The 13,763-nt window shown below is 40.3% G+C and overlaps 1 non-coding gene across 1 annotated transcript; it reads right to left on the bottom strand.

Annotated features, from left to right (window-relative positions):
• Window positions 1-2,955: 2,955 nt before the first annotated feature.
• On the bottom strand, window positions 2,956-3,062 carry LOC142178702 (small nucleolar RNA R71). The gene has a single exon (XR_012706967.1). It is a non-coding gene; the product is annotated as a small nucleolar RNA R71 (small nucleolar RNA).
• Between the last annotated feature and the right edge of the window lie 10,701 nt (window positions 3,063-13,763).

A 13,763-nucleotide genomic window follows, 5' to 3' on the forward strand; every position in this document is an offset into this window, starting at 1 on the left:
GAATAAGATGAACCGGGTCGCCTTCGTACACAGAGCTATCGATTCTTTAGGATCCGAGGGAAGTTTTCTGGTCTTCAGGTAATCTATGTATTTGTTTCTCCACTCCCAGGTTAAGCTTGTCAAATTTATTTCATCATGGCCTTCCTCCACTCCCGATTTCATGAGTTGTACGGCTATTCCCGAGTTGAATTCATCATCGTCGACCGACGATCCCAAGTTAGCAAGAGCATCGACCTCGCTATTTTGATCATAAGGTACATGTTGTAAAGTCCATTCCATGAACCGATGTAACGTCACCTGTAGCTTATCCAGGTATCTTCGCATTCGTTCCTCTTTGACTTCAAACATTCCATTGACTTGGTTCATCACAAGGAAGCAATCGCATTTAGCTTCGATCACCTCGGTCCCCAGGCTTTTAGCCAGTTCAAGACCTGCAATCATGGCCTCATACTCGGCCTCGTTGTTAGTCAATTTTACAGTTCTAATAGATTGCCTAACTATATAACCCATCGATGGCTTCAACACGATGCCAAGCACGGACCCCTTTGCGTTCGAGGCACCGTCCATAAAGAGGGTCCAAATTCTGGAAGAGGTCCCCGAGTTCAACAACAACTCTTTCTCGGCCTCAGGAATTAGGGCCGGCGTGAAGTCGGCCACGAAGTCCGCCAAAATTTGAGATTTGATGGCGGTTCGAGGTCGATATTCGATCTCGTACCTGCTGATCTCCACGACCCATTTGGCCAATCATCATGAGAGCTCGGGTTTATTGATGGTAGGCTATAATCTCATATTTTAGTCACTTATCGCACTTTAATTTACTGCATTTTTATTATGTTTGAGATTTAATCTCAAGTGTTTTGTACTTATTGTGTGTTTTATGACTTGTAGGCGTGATTCCGAGTTATGTAGATGTTACCGAATGAATTCGTGTGATTTGGAGCTTTGAAGTCTGAGTAAAATCCCAAGGGATTAAGCTGGGATCATGTTCGGGGTCGAGGACCATATCTGGATATCAAAAAGCAAGGACAATTCCGTACTCTGAGAAAAGTCCACAACTGCAGTGTGTGGGGCACCGCGACTGCCCATTTTCCTACTGTCTGTCAGAAATCAACTCTTTGGATTTCCACACTAATGCCCTGCATGGCGCGTCGCCCCATGCGACACGCTTGTGTAGTGTTTACAGAGTAAATGTCCTATTTCGGTTACGAAAAAGTAATTTCGATTGGGCCCGACCCTACTTGGTATAAATACATAGAAAAATATTATTTTCTAGACTTTTAACACATATTAGACCTAGGGAGGCTAAGTAGGAGTTGGGGAAGCAAAAGCACAAGGAGTTCATCATTCAATTCTCATTCAAGCCCCGAGTTTGGATCGTTTTATGTTTTTCTTTACTTTAAACATATTTGTGATGAATTGCTCCATATCTATGGAGTAGTTCCCTTTAGGGTTTGATGGATATGGTGTATTGATGATTTGTTTTGGGATTATAACTGTAGTTTTATGTATTGAAGCATTTTTGGATGATTTAACTGTTGCATCTATATTCACTTGTTCATGTAATCGAGAGAGGCATAACTTGTGATATCTTTGCATTATATTGTTGGTTGAGTTCATTAATTTTTCTTAATAATCGAAAGAGACTAGTTGAATTATTGATTAAACTTAGATAGGATAATAATTGAGAGAGGTTCTCCTAAAGACCAATCCACTACGCATTCTTGCATATCTTCACGTGCTTAAATTGGTTTATCTTGGGAGGTTAAAACTTAATCGAGAGAGGAGTTTTTGCTGAACGTTTGAACTAATAATTGAGTGAATTCGAGAGACTCATTTAAACATTAGAAGTGAATTATCTAGAGTTAGATCCGAAATGTTTATCTTGCACCTATCCTATCAACACCTATTTTTCTCCCACTGATAACTTCCTTGCTTACTTTTGTTGCGATAGTCATTAGTCAATAGCTTTAGACTCTTAGTTAATTATAGTTATTAATCATATAAATATCAATTGTTGATTCTCCTGAATAGCAACCAAGCTAAAAACTATGAAAATACTGTTTAACTCCAATCCTTGTGGATACAATATTATACTATACTATCTTTAACTAGCGAGCATAATTAAAGTGGTGTTTTGAGATCGTCAAATTTTGGCGCTGTTACCGGGGATTGGAAACAACAGTGTTTGAAATAGTTTGTATTGCTAATTCAGGAATTTTTCTTTTATTTTATTTTTTCCTTTTTACGTTTGGTTTTCTTTGACTATGCGCAGGTTACAGGTTCAGAGTGGTGCATGACTGGAAATTTTGCGAAGGAAGTGCTACCATACGAATCCGAGATAGAGAAACAACTGCGATAGCTGAAGAAGGAAAGAAATCTCACCAAAACAATAGAAAAGGTTGGGCAATCCTCAACCAAAGAAATTATGGCTGGAAACAGTGAAGATAATGTGGATTTGGCTGCAAGAGAAGCATCCCAACGAAGGGAATAAGCTGCACGGGATGCTGAGGAAGCAGCTATCAGAGATGCGCATAACATTTATGAAGAAGAGAGGGGTTTCAGACTTAATCAACATCAACCCTTGCCTGGGAGACCACCTGGCGATTATGCTAGATCGGTCTATAATCAAGGATTATCCAGTGTTAGACCACCTCCAATTGCAGCAAACAACTTTTAATTGAAGCAAGGGTTGCTTCAAACTCTTCAGAATTGTTGTGTCTTCAGAGGGAAGCCAAACGAAGATCCAAACACACATCTATAGACTTCGAGGAGATTATGAACACCTTATAATACAATGGTGTATCACAAGATACAGTGTACTTAAGGGAATTCCTCTTCACACTCAAGGATGATGCAAAGCAGTGGCTTCAAAGCTTACCCACAGGTTCGATTAGAATATGGGAAGAGATGACCAGAAAATTTCTTGATAAATATTTCTCATAAGCTAAAACGAGCAAGTTTATAAGAGAAATCCATAACTTCTGCAAGAAAGAGAATGAAATTGTTTTTGAAGCATGTGAGAGGTTTAAGGAGATTGCTCGAAAGTGTCAACATAGCGAAATTGAACTCTGGATACAACTCTAGGACTTTTAGGATGGATTGACACCGATATCACGTAGAACGTTGAGCAATGCAGGTGGAGGCCCGTTGATTAAGAAGACTCCAGAGGAGATAGTTACAATTCTTGATGAGTTATCTGAAGATGCTAATCAATGGCCCTCTGAGAGTGCGGAAAGAAGAATATCAACTGGTATTCACCAGGTTAATGCTAACACATCTGTGCAGGTACAACTTGATGCTATGGACAAAGAGATAAGGAAGCTGACCTTAGCCTCGATACAAAGTGAGCCTCACGCAGCTTGTGATATATGTGGAAGAGGACACCCTACTCATGAGTGTCAAGCCTCAACTAAAGAAGTAAATATTGTGGGAAATTACAATATCAATGCAATGGGTAAGCTTCACCCCAGTTTTTCATGGAGTTCACCTGGAGGTACTGCGAATGCTTGGCAATAAAATAACTCTAGACCCTAGGGACAAGGAGCTCCAGCATACCAAAATCAACAGGGGCAGCAATTTCAGCCTCAACAACCCATTCAGTCTGGCATAGAAGATCTCATGAAGGCCTTCATTCTAAAAACTAATGAGAGGCTTGAAACTCATAGCGCAACTATACGAGAATATGGAGCAACAATTAAAGAAATAGGTACTAATTTTTGAAACTTGGAGAGACAGGTTGGGCAGCTAGCCACTCTATTGTCTTAGAGGATTCCAGGAACTCTCTCCGCTGATACTAATAGAAATCCCAAAGAAACAGTGAATGTTGTAACTCTGAGAAGTGGGCAAGTGCTGAAAGAGCCCACCCCGATCCAAAAAGAGGTGATACTTGAAAAAGAAAGTAGGGAGCAACTGAAGAATGATGTTGATAAAAAGAAAAAAGGCCCTATGAAAACTGAGAAGAAGAAGAAGAAGAAGGAAGATAAATCAAGAAGGGATGAATCTAATGAGAGCAAGCATATGCCTGCTCTACCTTTTCCTCAAAAGCTATATAGAGAAAAGAGGGGTTTGAGAGATTTCTAGATATGCTAAAACAAGTTAATATAAATTTGCCATTCACAAAAGTGCTCTCCCAAATGTCTGCTTACGCCAAATTCTTGAAGGAGTTCCTTACAGAGAAAAAGGAAAATCAAGGAGATCACAGTGGTCAAGATCACAGAGCATTGTAGTGCTATATTGCAAAACAAACTCCCATAAAAGTGTGAAGATCCAGGGAGTTTTACTATACCTTGCTCTTTAGGCTTTATTAATTTTGATAAATCTTTATGTGATTCTGGTGCCTCAATTAACTTAATTCCTCTATCTATTTACAAGAAACTGGAGAAAGAGATTTGAGAGATAAGGTTAATGCCAATATCTTTATAGCAAGCGGACCAAACGACTTTAATACCCGAGGGGATAGTGGAAGATGTGTTAGTTCGGGTAGATAAGTTTGTATTTCCTATAGATTTTATAGTAGTGAATATGGAGGAGAACAATGAGGTCCCCCTCATCTTAAGAAAATCATTCTTAGCAATGGGTAGAGCAATATTAGATATACACGAGAGAAAGATCATGCTTAGAGTGGGTGAGTAGACTGTAACTTTCGAGATGAATGTAGAAATGGGGGTAAAAAAGGAGAAGCCAGCTGCAAGTGTTGAGTGAAAAGTGAAGGGCTCAAAAGAGAAGACTGCGGCGATTAAGAAAGATAAGTGTGGGGTACACCCCAAAAAGGCTGAGAAGAAGTTGTCGGCATGGATGTGCGCATTAGTTCGAAGGCGAGGAATGGAGCCCGACTTCAACTCAGACCCCGACTAGATGTTCAGGGAAGTTTCCATTACCTTATGCTTTTTAATTGTGTGTCATAGGAACATGCCACAACTTAAAGTGTGGGGTGGGGGATATGTTGTATGTATATGTGTTATTTTAGTTTTTGTTTTAGTAGTTAGAGATAAAAAATTGAAAAAACCATAAAAATTAAAATAATTCGATTTTTCCCGACGATGGATATCATTCGATGGGTTTCTTGAGGGATTAATGTCAAAAGAAAAAGACAATAAGATTTTCTTTTGTTAGGTAGTGTATTAATTACCTCTTGGTTTTTCTTTGTGCCGCGGTTCTTTTTCAAGGGTTTTATTTGAACCGGGTGTAGTTAGTTTTTGTTTTGTAGAGTAGTAGAAAACCTTGTGTTATGACTTGAATTGAATTCTTAACTTTATTATACCTTGATAATGGTAAGTGCTTTAGTTGTGCCGCTTAGGTTTAGTTTTTGACTCTTGTATAAGTACCTTAAATTGTATGATCCTAACTTTGCTTAACTGTTTTGACTAGAGTGTCTTGATGAGTCCGATCCTGAGTTAGTTATGTGTCATGTGGGTGTGAGGTTTTGTGTTATTCTGTGCATTATATTTGATGTCTAGAACTTGCCCCGTTTGTTTGCAAAGTAAAATAGTAGTTTTGTTCAGTCTTGGAAGTGATACAAATATTTCTTTGTGGAGTTAATGATATGCTTTTACCCACCTAATTGTTATATATCGTAGTTAACCCTTTTGTGCCTATAATCCTATTCCTTTGACAACCACATTACAAGCCTTACCCAATTGTTTGAATTGACCATCTATTTGAACCTTTTACCTCTTATGAACAATTGAATTTGTTATGAACTTTGTAAAAGTTGAAGTATGGGGTGGTTGGTTTGGCTTTTGAGTGAAACTATTGAAATAAGGAGAAAGGTGCAATGTTTTGAAAAAGTAAGAGTCACTTGAATTGGAAAAGAAAAGTAAAAGAAAAACAGTTGTATTGTTGTGAAAAAAAATATTCTTTGATAGTGGTGACTCTTGATGTAATTGTGCTTAAAAAGTAGGGAGTTAATGTATATTGATGCGAAGGTGGAGTTATGGTTTGACATAAGTGTGGGGTTTTGAATTGTTAATTGTATGCATTAAAAGTGCTTAGGGAGGTGTAGTCACTCTTATAGCTAAATGTATCCTACCGATCTCACAGCCTACATTACAACCAGTTAAATACCTACTTGATCCTTGACTGAATGAGCTCAATTAGTAGAGTAGTACACTACATGCAAGCTTATGGTATGTCTTTTGTGGCACATGAATGTTGTTTCCGAGAGTGAGCGAATTCTTTCTATCTTGAGTTTCTAATTGTTCTTAATCTTCATTGTGTATGGAACTACTCTCTATTGTCGTGTAAGGGAACCTAATTCATGAAGGAAAGGTAATGTGTTTGACCTCTGTGTGAGAGCAAGTGAGCGGGTTATAAATAATGCGTGGTGATTTTGAGTCAAATATTGAGGCTAGGATGTTAAGGAATTGTACTGTCACGACCCAAAATCTCACCTGTCGTGATGGCGCCTATCTCAATACTAGACAAGCCGATAATCTCAATAAACCACCATATCTTTTATGTTTAAAAAAAATGATTAAATTCAGCGGAAGAAATCTCACAAATACAAATATAATACTCCCAAAACCCGGTGTCACTGAGTACCTGAGCATCTAAATGAGTACAAAGTCTGACTGGTAAGAATCATTGTCAGAAATATAGAACAGTACAATAACTAAACAGGAAGGGAATCAAGTCTGCGGTCTTCAAGCAGCTACCTTGATAGTCTCCAACGGAAAGAACTTCGAATTCTAACAGTCGTCGTATCCGGGAGCACCAGGATCTGCACACGAGTTGCAGAGTGTAGTATGAGTACAACTAACTCAATAAGTACCAAGACTAACCTCTGGGCTGAAAGCAATGACGAGCTTTGCAGGTACAGTCTAGTATAAATAATGGTACAAAACGCAGACATGCTTTCAAGTTCAACAGTTAAACTCAGTACAAGTGAAATAGATCAATACTGCATAATATGAAGAAATATGACATCTCAGTAGAAAGACCTCATGTAAATACTGGTCATAAATTATTCGGTCACTCGGTACAGTTTATGGCCAATCCAGCCCAGGGGTGTTCCAACCCGTATATATATACACATCGACTGACAGTCAGTCACTCAGTACCGTATAAGGCCAATCCAGCCCTGGGGTAATTTATTCCCCAAATGTAAATGATACGGACAAGATCCATGTCCAGGTAAATTCATTACAATATAAATAAGTAAGGTAAGTCCATGCCCTGGGAAAATCCATCCCAAACATATATATATCCATCCCGAATATATATATATATATATAATCATCGTAAGTAAGGCAAGTCCATGCCCTGGGAAGTCCATCCCGAATATATATAATCATCTATGCTCACTGGGGGTGTGTACAGACTCCGGAGGGGCTCCTTCAGCCCAAGCATGATATAAAGCCAATATGGCCAACTGCAGGCGGGCAACCCCGATCCATATAATAATAATATGTAAAGCTATTATGGCCTGCTGCGTCGCGCAGCTCGATCCCATAAATATCCTCACAATGGACAAATATTACTGAGTGTGAAATGTATATATTTGTTTTTGAACAATTAATTCAACAGCAACACGACCCCCTGGGTCCAAAAATATTGGCACGTAGTCTAAACATGATCTTTAATAGGAGCCTCAGCTCAATTTCTCTAACACGTGGAGAATGTTCAGATAATAACATGATTCATTAATCTTACAACTGCATAGGATTTATTCAAGACACAATTTATATGGTGCACGTCTACATGCTCGTTACCTGTCGTGTGTGTCACCTCCAAAAAATTTATATCATACCAAATTCGGGGATTCATACCCTTAGAACCAAGTTTAGAAGTGTTACTTACTCAAATCGTATAATTCTTTACTCTGGTATGCCTTTGCCTCGTGAATTGGCCTCCAAATGCCTCGAATCTAGCCACAATTAATTCGATTCAGTCAATAAAATTTATTGGAATTAATCCCATAAGAAAATACTAATTTTCCAATAAAATCCGAAATTTAGCTCAAAAATATCGCCCGTGGGGCCCACATCTCAGAACTCGACAAAGGTTACAAAATACGAAATCCCATTCAACCACGAGTCTAACCATACCAATTTTACCAAATTCTGACCTCAACTCGACCCTTAAATCTTCAATTTAAACCAAGAGAGTTTTCTAAAATTTTCAACTTAATTCACCCATTAAATGATGGATTCAAAGACATAATCATAGAAATTATTCAAAACTGGATAAGAATCACTTACTCCAAACACCAACGTAAGAATCTCTCCAAAAATCTCCTTCTACCGCGCTCCCAATTTGATTTTGTGTTATGAACTCAAAATCCCCGTTTTGGAACTTTTAATTCTGCCCAGAAATTCCTTCATCGCGTTCGCGACCATAGCTTCGCGTTCGCGAAGCACAAAAACAAATCTGCTGCCAAGATTCCTTCTTCGCGTTTGTGATATCCTCATCGCGTTCGCGATGCCTTCGCGTTTGCGAGACACGAGCCGCGTTCACGAAGGTTAAACGCCAGGCAGGCCCACAACTCCCTTTCCTCTTCGCGTTCGCGTCTGCCCACTCGCGTTCGCGTAGGCTTTCCTCAGCTCCCTTCTTTGCGTTCGCATCTTCTTCATCGCGTTCGCGATGGGCAAATCTCAGCCGTCCAAAATCCTTCTTCGTGAACATGTGAGACCCTTCGCGTTCGCGAAGAACAATACCAGATATCAGTTCCAGCAGTTGCAAAACAAGGAAAAACGATCTGAAACCGTCCCGGAACTCACCCGAGGCCCCCGGGACCTCAACCAAATATATCAACAAGTCCTAAAACATCATACGAACTTAGTCGAATCCTCAAATCACCTCAAACAATGCTAAAACCATGAATTATACCCCAATTCAAGCCTAATGAACTTTGAAATTTTTATTTCTACAAACGACGCCGAAATCTATCAAATCATGTCCGATTGACCTGAAACTTTGCACACAAGTCATAAATGACATATGGAGGTATTCAAAATTTAAGAATCAGATTCCGACCCTGATATCAAAAAGTCAACCCCTCGGTCAAACTTTCCAAAATTTTAACTTTCGGCATTTCAAGCCTAATTCCACTACGGACCTCCAATTAATTTTCCGGACACGCTCTTAAGTCCAAAATCACCATACGGAGCTATTGGAATCATCAAAATTCAATTCCGAGATCGTTTACTCATAAGTCAATATCCGGTCAACTTTTCCAACTTAACTTTTCAATTATGAGACTAAGTGTCTCATTTCACTCCGAAATCCTTCGGGGCCCGAACCAACTAACCCGATAAGTCATAAATCAATTGTAAGGCATATATTGAGCAGTAAATAGGGGAACAGGGCTGAAATACTCAAAATGACCGTCGGGTCGTTACATTCTCCCCCACTTAAACATACGTTCGTCCTCGAACGTGCCAAGAGTTGTTTCCAAGCCACCAAATCACTAATCCATCTTACCACGCACGTACCCAAGGTGATCCTACTTCACCATATTCTGTGTAAATTGTATAGGCCTGACAACACAACATAATTGAAAATCATTACTTCAATCTTAACCCATAAACCTTGGAATTCAATTTCCAACATTCGAAATTTCTTTTCAAGACCTGAATCTCACATCAACACGCTGTATGAGTCTGAACAAGCTATATCATGCCATAACCCTAGCCCCGGATATAATCACTTAACATACTACACAACTTGCATACTCGCAGCACCATTTTCGATCACATTAACTACTCCAAAGTAACCGGTAATAGTATTAAACCCCATATCAAACAAAACCTCGTTATAAAACCTTCGTACACTGCTAATAATGAAAGAAACACGTGAAATCTCATAACACCTTATCAGATCGACAAGTCATGGAGCTCTCTCGTCCCAACCAGTACCATAATCACTTTCTAAGCTGACCTTCAATATTATCCTCCCTATATACCGTAATCAAATCTGATAGTATCCATTCTAGGTCCAATGACCTTATATTATTAAACACAACTATCCCATTGACATGCCACACCAATACAACTCAATCCACAACTGCGCAACCTTGTACCCAAAATGGAAGATGTCTCAAAGTAGAGAATAGTATTGTAAGTTCAACAAGCACCACCACAACTGTAATGCTATAATCTCATTATATATAGTAGAACAAAGACATACAAATTTAATAACAGTAACCAGCTCTTCTAGAGCTCACATAAACATCACTCGCACGGACAATTTACATGCTATAGTATCAATATCTGAACCCGCACGGATAACTCACGTGCCAATAATATCAATAATTTGAATATCAACAGTCTATCAACCAGGAGAGTACCGCAATACCAATGAACATCCGTAAATCAAAACACAATTCCCTTTCAACCGCACACCCTCATCAGGTATTACCGAGAAACTATAACATTCATCTGAATATATAACACTGACCATTCCGTCCAGAATTCGTGATCTTCCTTTCAAGAATGGACTGCCACCTCGTATATATAAATCTAAATCCCGCACAACACACCACATCTATCACGTGAAAAGTACGAGAATCTCATTATAAACTCTCAGTCACCAGCAAATTACATACCCTATTAGTTGGAAACTTTTCTCTTGCTTCTTTCCCGGTGGAAATCACAATGCACAACACGTTCCCCACACCGGTAGAAAATATCTGGTTCCAACCATGGTAGAAACCATTAAGAACACTTTGAAATCTATTTTCACCAAATCAAGCTATCAGAACTAATTTTCTCTATCTCGTCCAAGCCACGCTGGTCACCAAAACCCAAAAATATTTCCACCAAAATATCTATAAAGCCTCCACATCATTATTACCCACTATTCTCAAATCTAAATTGCACATTCCGAACGGGCCACAAGACACAAGCCCCCATTAGCACAACAGCCCCGAAAGAAGTAACCCTGCCTTAACACCAACAATCAAATTCATACTCCGTGCGCACTACATCCTTCAAAATAACAATTTAATCATCTCATGTTTTTTTTCATAAAGTGCAATATAACCTGCATTCAAGAAGTTTTCTTACTCAAGTCATCCCCGATCTCAACCTCTGCAAATTATAACTAATCCACAAGTGTACCTCAGAACGAAACCAATACCGCACATAATCGCGCAATCAAATCGTCGATAACAGACTCCCCCACTTGGTCCAAAGCCATATAACAAAACATCTGATATCTCACCATACCTAGATAATATCTAAATTGACCATACTAAGCAATAAAAGATCAACTCTGTCATCGTCCCCTAATAATTTCCACACACGACCGATACACCCGGTACACAATTATAGTATCGCCCACCGGTATAGATACATGAACAGGTGAAACTAAGGACTCACGGGACATATCCAGAAAATGAACAAAATATGATAAAACATATGAATATGTGGAACCAGGGTCAAATAATATAGATGACTCCCTATGGCACACTGAGACAATACCTGTGATCTCTGAATCTGAAGCAACAACATCTCGTCTGGCACGAAAAGCATAAAATCGGCCCTGACTGCCACCGGATAGGCCTCCCCCTCTTGGTCGACCCCTAGCTGACTGAGTCCCACTCCGAGCTGGCTAAACGGGTGGTGGAGCAACTGGTGCAGAAGTAGTAGCCTGACTCCTCTGCTGAACTGGACCTCATGTATGGCGGGGACAATATTTCCTCATATGGCCCATCTCTCCACACTCATAGCAGTCCATCTCGAAGAATGGTGGCGTGTTCTGAGGCGGACCTCGGGAACCAGAATAACTACCAGAAGGACCTGGTACATATGATCCCTGAAATGATGGTGCACGGAGCGTACTCGAGGCTGGAAGGGCACTGAGAGCTGACTGACTCTGATGAGAACTGTATGAATCACAGTTGGATGATGCACCACGGTGAACTGGACGACCCTTGTTATGGTAGAACTACCCTCCAGAAGGTACCCCACCAAAACCTCTTGAACCTCGAGGCCTCTTAGCCTCCCCTGTCACCACTCTCCTGGCTACAGACCACATCTATATGTCGAGCAATGTCAACCACCTCGTCAAAAGTGTCACCAGATACCCTCTCCCTAGTCATAAGTAACAGCAGCTGATACATGAGGCCATCAATGAACCTCCTAATCCTCTCCCTATCAGTGGGAACCAACCAAACTGCATGATGAGCCAACTCAGAAAATCTCATCTCGTACTGCGTCACAGACATGCCATCCTGACGTAACTGCTTAAACTATCTACGCAGCTCCTCTCTGCGAGACTGTGGCACAAACTTCTCCAAAAAGAGAACGGATAACTCCTGCCATGTAAGTGGTACTGCACCAACCAGCCTGCGCCTCTCATAAGCCTCCCACCATCTGAAGGCAGCCCCAGAAAACTAAAAAGTAGTGAACGAGACTCTACTGGTCTCTAGAATACCTGTTGTTCGAAGCATCTGCTAGTACTTATCCAGAAAACCCTAAGCATCCTCTGACTCAGCACCGCTATATGATGGAGGTTGAAGCCTCCCAAATCTCTCAAGTCTTCTCTGCTCATCATCTGCCATAACAGGGACTACCGGGGCCTTAGCGGCTGTAACTGGTTAGGCTGGTAGTGCCCCCAGTATCTGAAGTCTCTGTACTACCTGGTCTGGAGTACCAACAACAAGGGTATGAGTACCTCCCCCGGCCTGAGAAGTGGCAGGTGCGGCCTGAGCCGAAACCACCTAAGCAAGACCAGTATAAACTGTCAATATATGGACCAGAGCCTCTTGAAGGCCTAGAATCAAAATATGTGTAGCTAGTGCCTAAGCTGGTCCCGCCGGCTCAACTGTATCCGAAATATGCTCCTGAACTGGAGCAACTGGTGGTACTACAGGTGCTGCTTCAACTGCTGCACGAGCTATACCTGTGTTAGAGTAAGTGAGCGGGTTATAAATAATGCGTGGTGCTTTTGAGTCAAATCTTGAGGCTAGGATGTTACGGTATTGTACTGTCACTACCCAAAATCTCACCTGTCGTAGTGGCGCCTACCTCAATACTAGGCAAGCTGACAATCTCAATAAACCATCATATCTTTTATGTTTAAAAACAAAATGATTAAATTCAGTGAAAGAAATCTCACAAATACAAATATAACACTCCCAAAACCCAGTGTCACTGAGTATATGAGCATCTAAATGAATTGTTGAGATCAGGCCTACGAGAGGTATTCAACAAGCGCCACTCAACTGCGCAAACTAAGCCCTCCATTGAAGTTCAAGGAAGTAAAGCTACATACTATTGGAAAGAGATAGGCTTTTTCCTTTCTATTTCTTGCGGGCTATTGATTTCGGGTTGAGACTTTGCTTGCTTACTTTCACACTTCCTTCAGTGAGCTACTTAAGGTTTAAGGTAAGGGGCACTCCTAGCATAGATTACCATTCTAACCTGTCTTTGCTGGTAGATAGATGCTACACAGTCTGACTGGTAAAATTATTGTCTGAAAAATAGAACAGTACAATAACTAAACAGGAAGGGAATCAAGTCTGCGGTCTTCAAGCAGCTATCTTGATAGTCTCCAATGGAAAGAACTCCGAATTCTAATAGTCCTCGTATCTGGGAGCACCTGGATCTGCACACGAGGTGCAGAGTGTAGTATGAGTATAACTAACTCAATAAGTAACAAGACTAACCTCTTGGCTGAAAGCAATGACGAGTTCTGCAGGTACAGTCCAGTATAAATAATGGTACAAAACATAGACATGCTTTCAAGTTCAACAGTTAAACTCAGTACAAGTGAAATAGATCAATACTGCATGATATGAAGAATATGACATCTCAGTAAAA

Source organism: Nicotiana tabacum, chromosome 24, assembly GCF_000715075.1.
Source record: "Nicotiana tabacum cultivar K326 chromosome 24, ASM71507v2, whole genome shotgun sequence".
Taxonomy (NCBI): Eukaryota; Viridiplantae; Streptophyta; class Magnoliopsida; order Solanales; family Solanaceae; genus Nicotiana; species Nicotiana tabacum.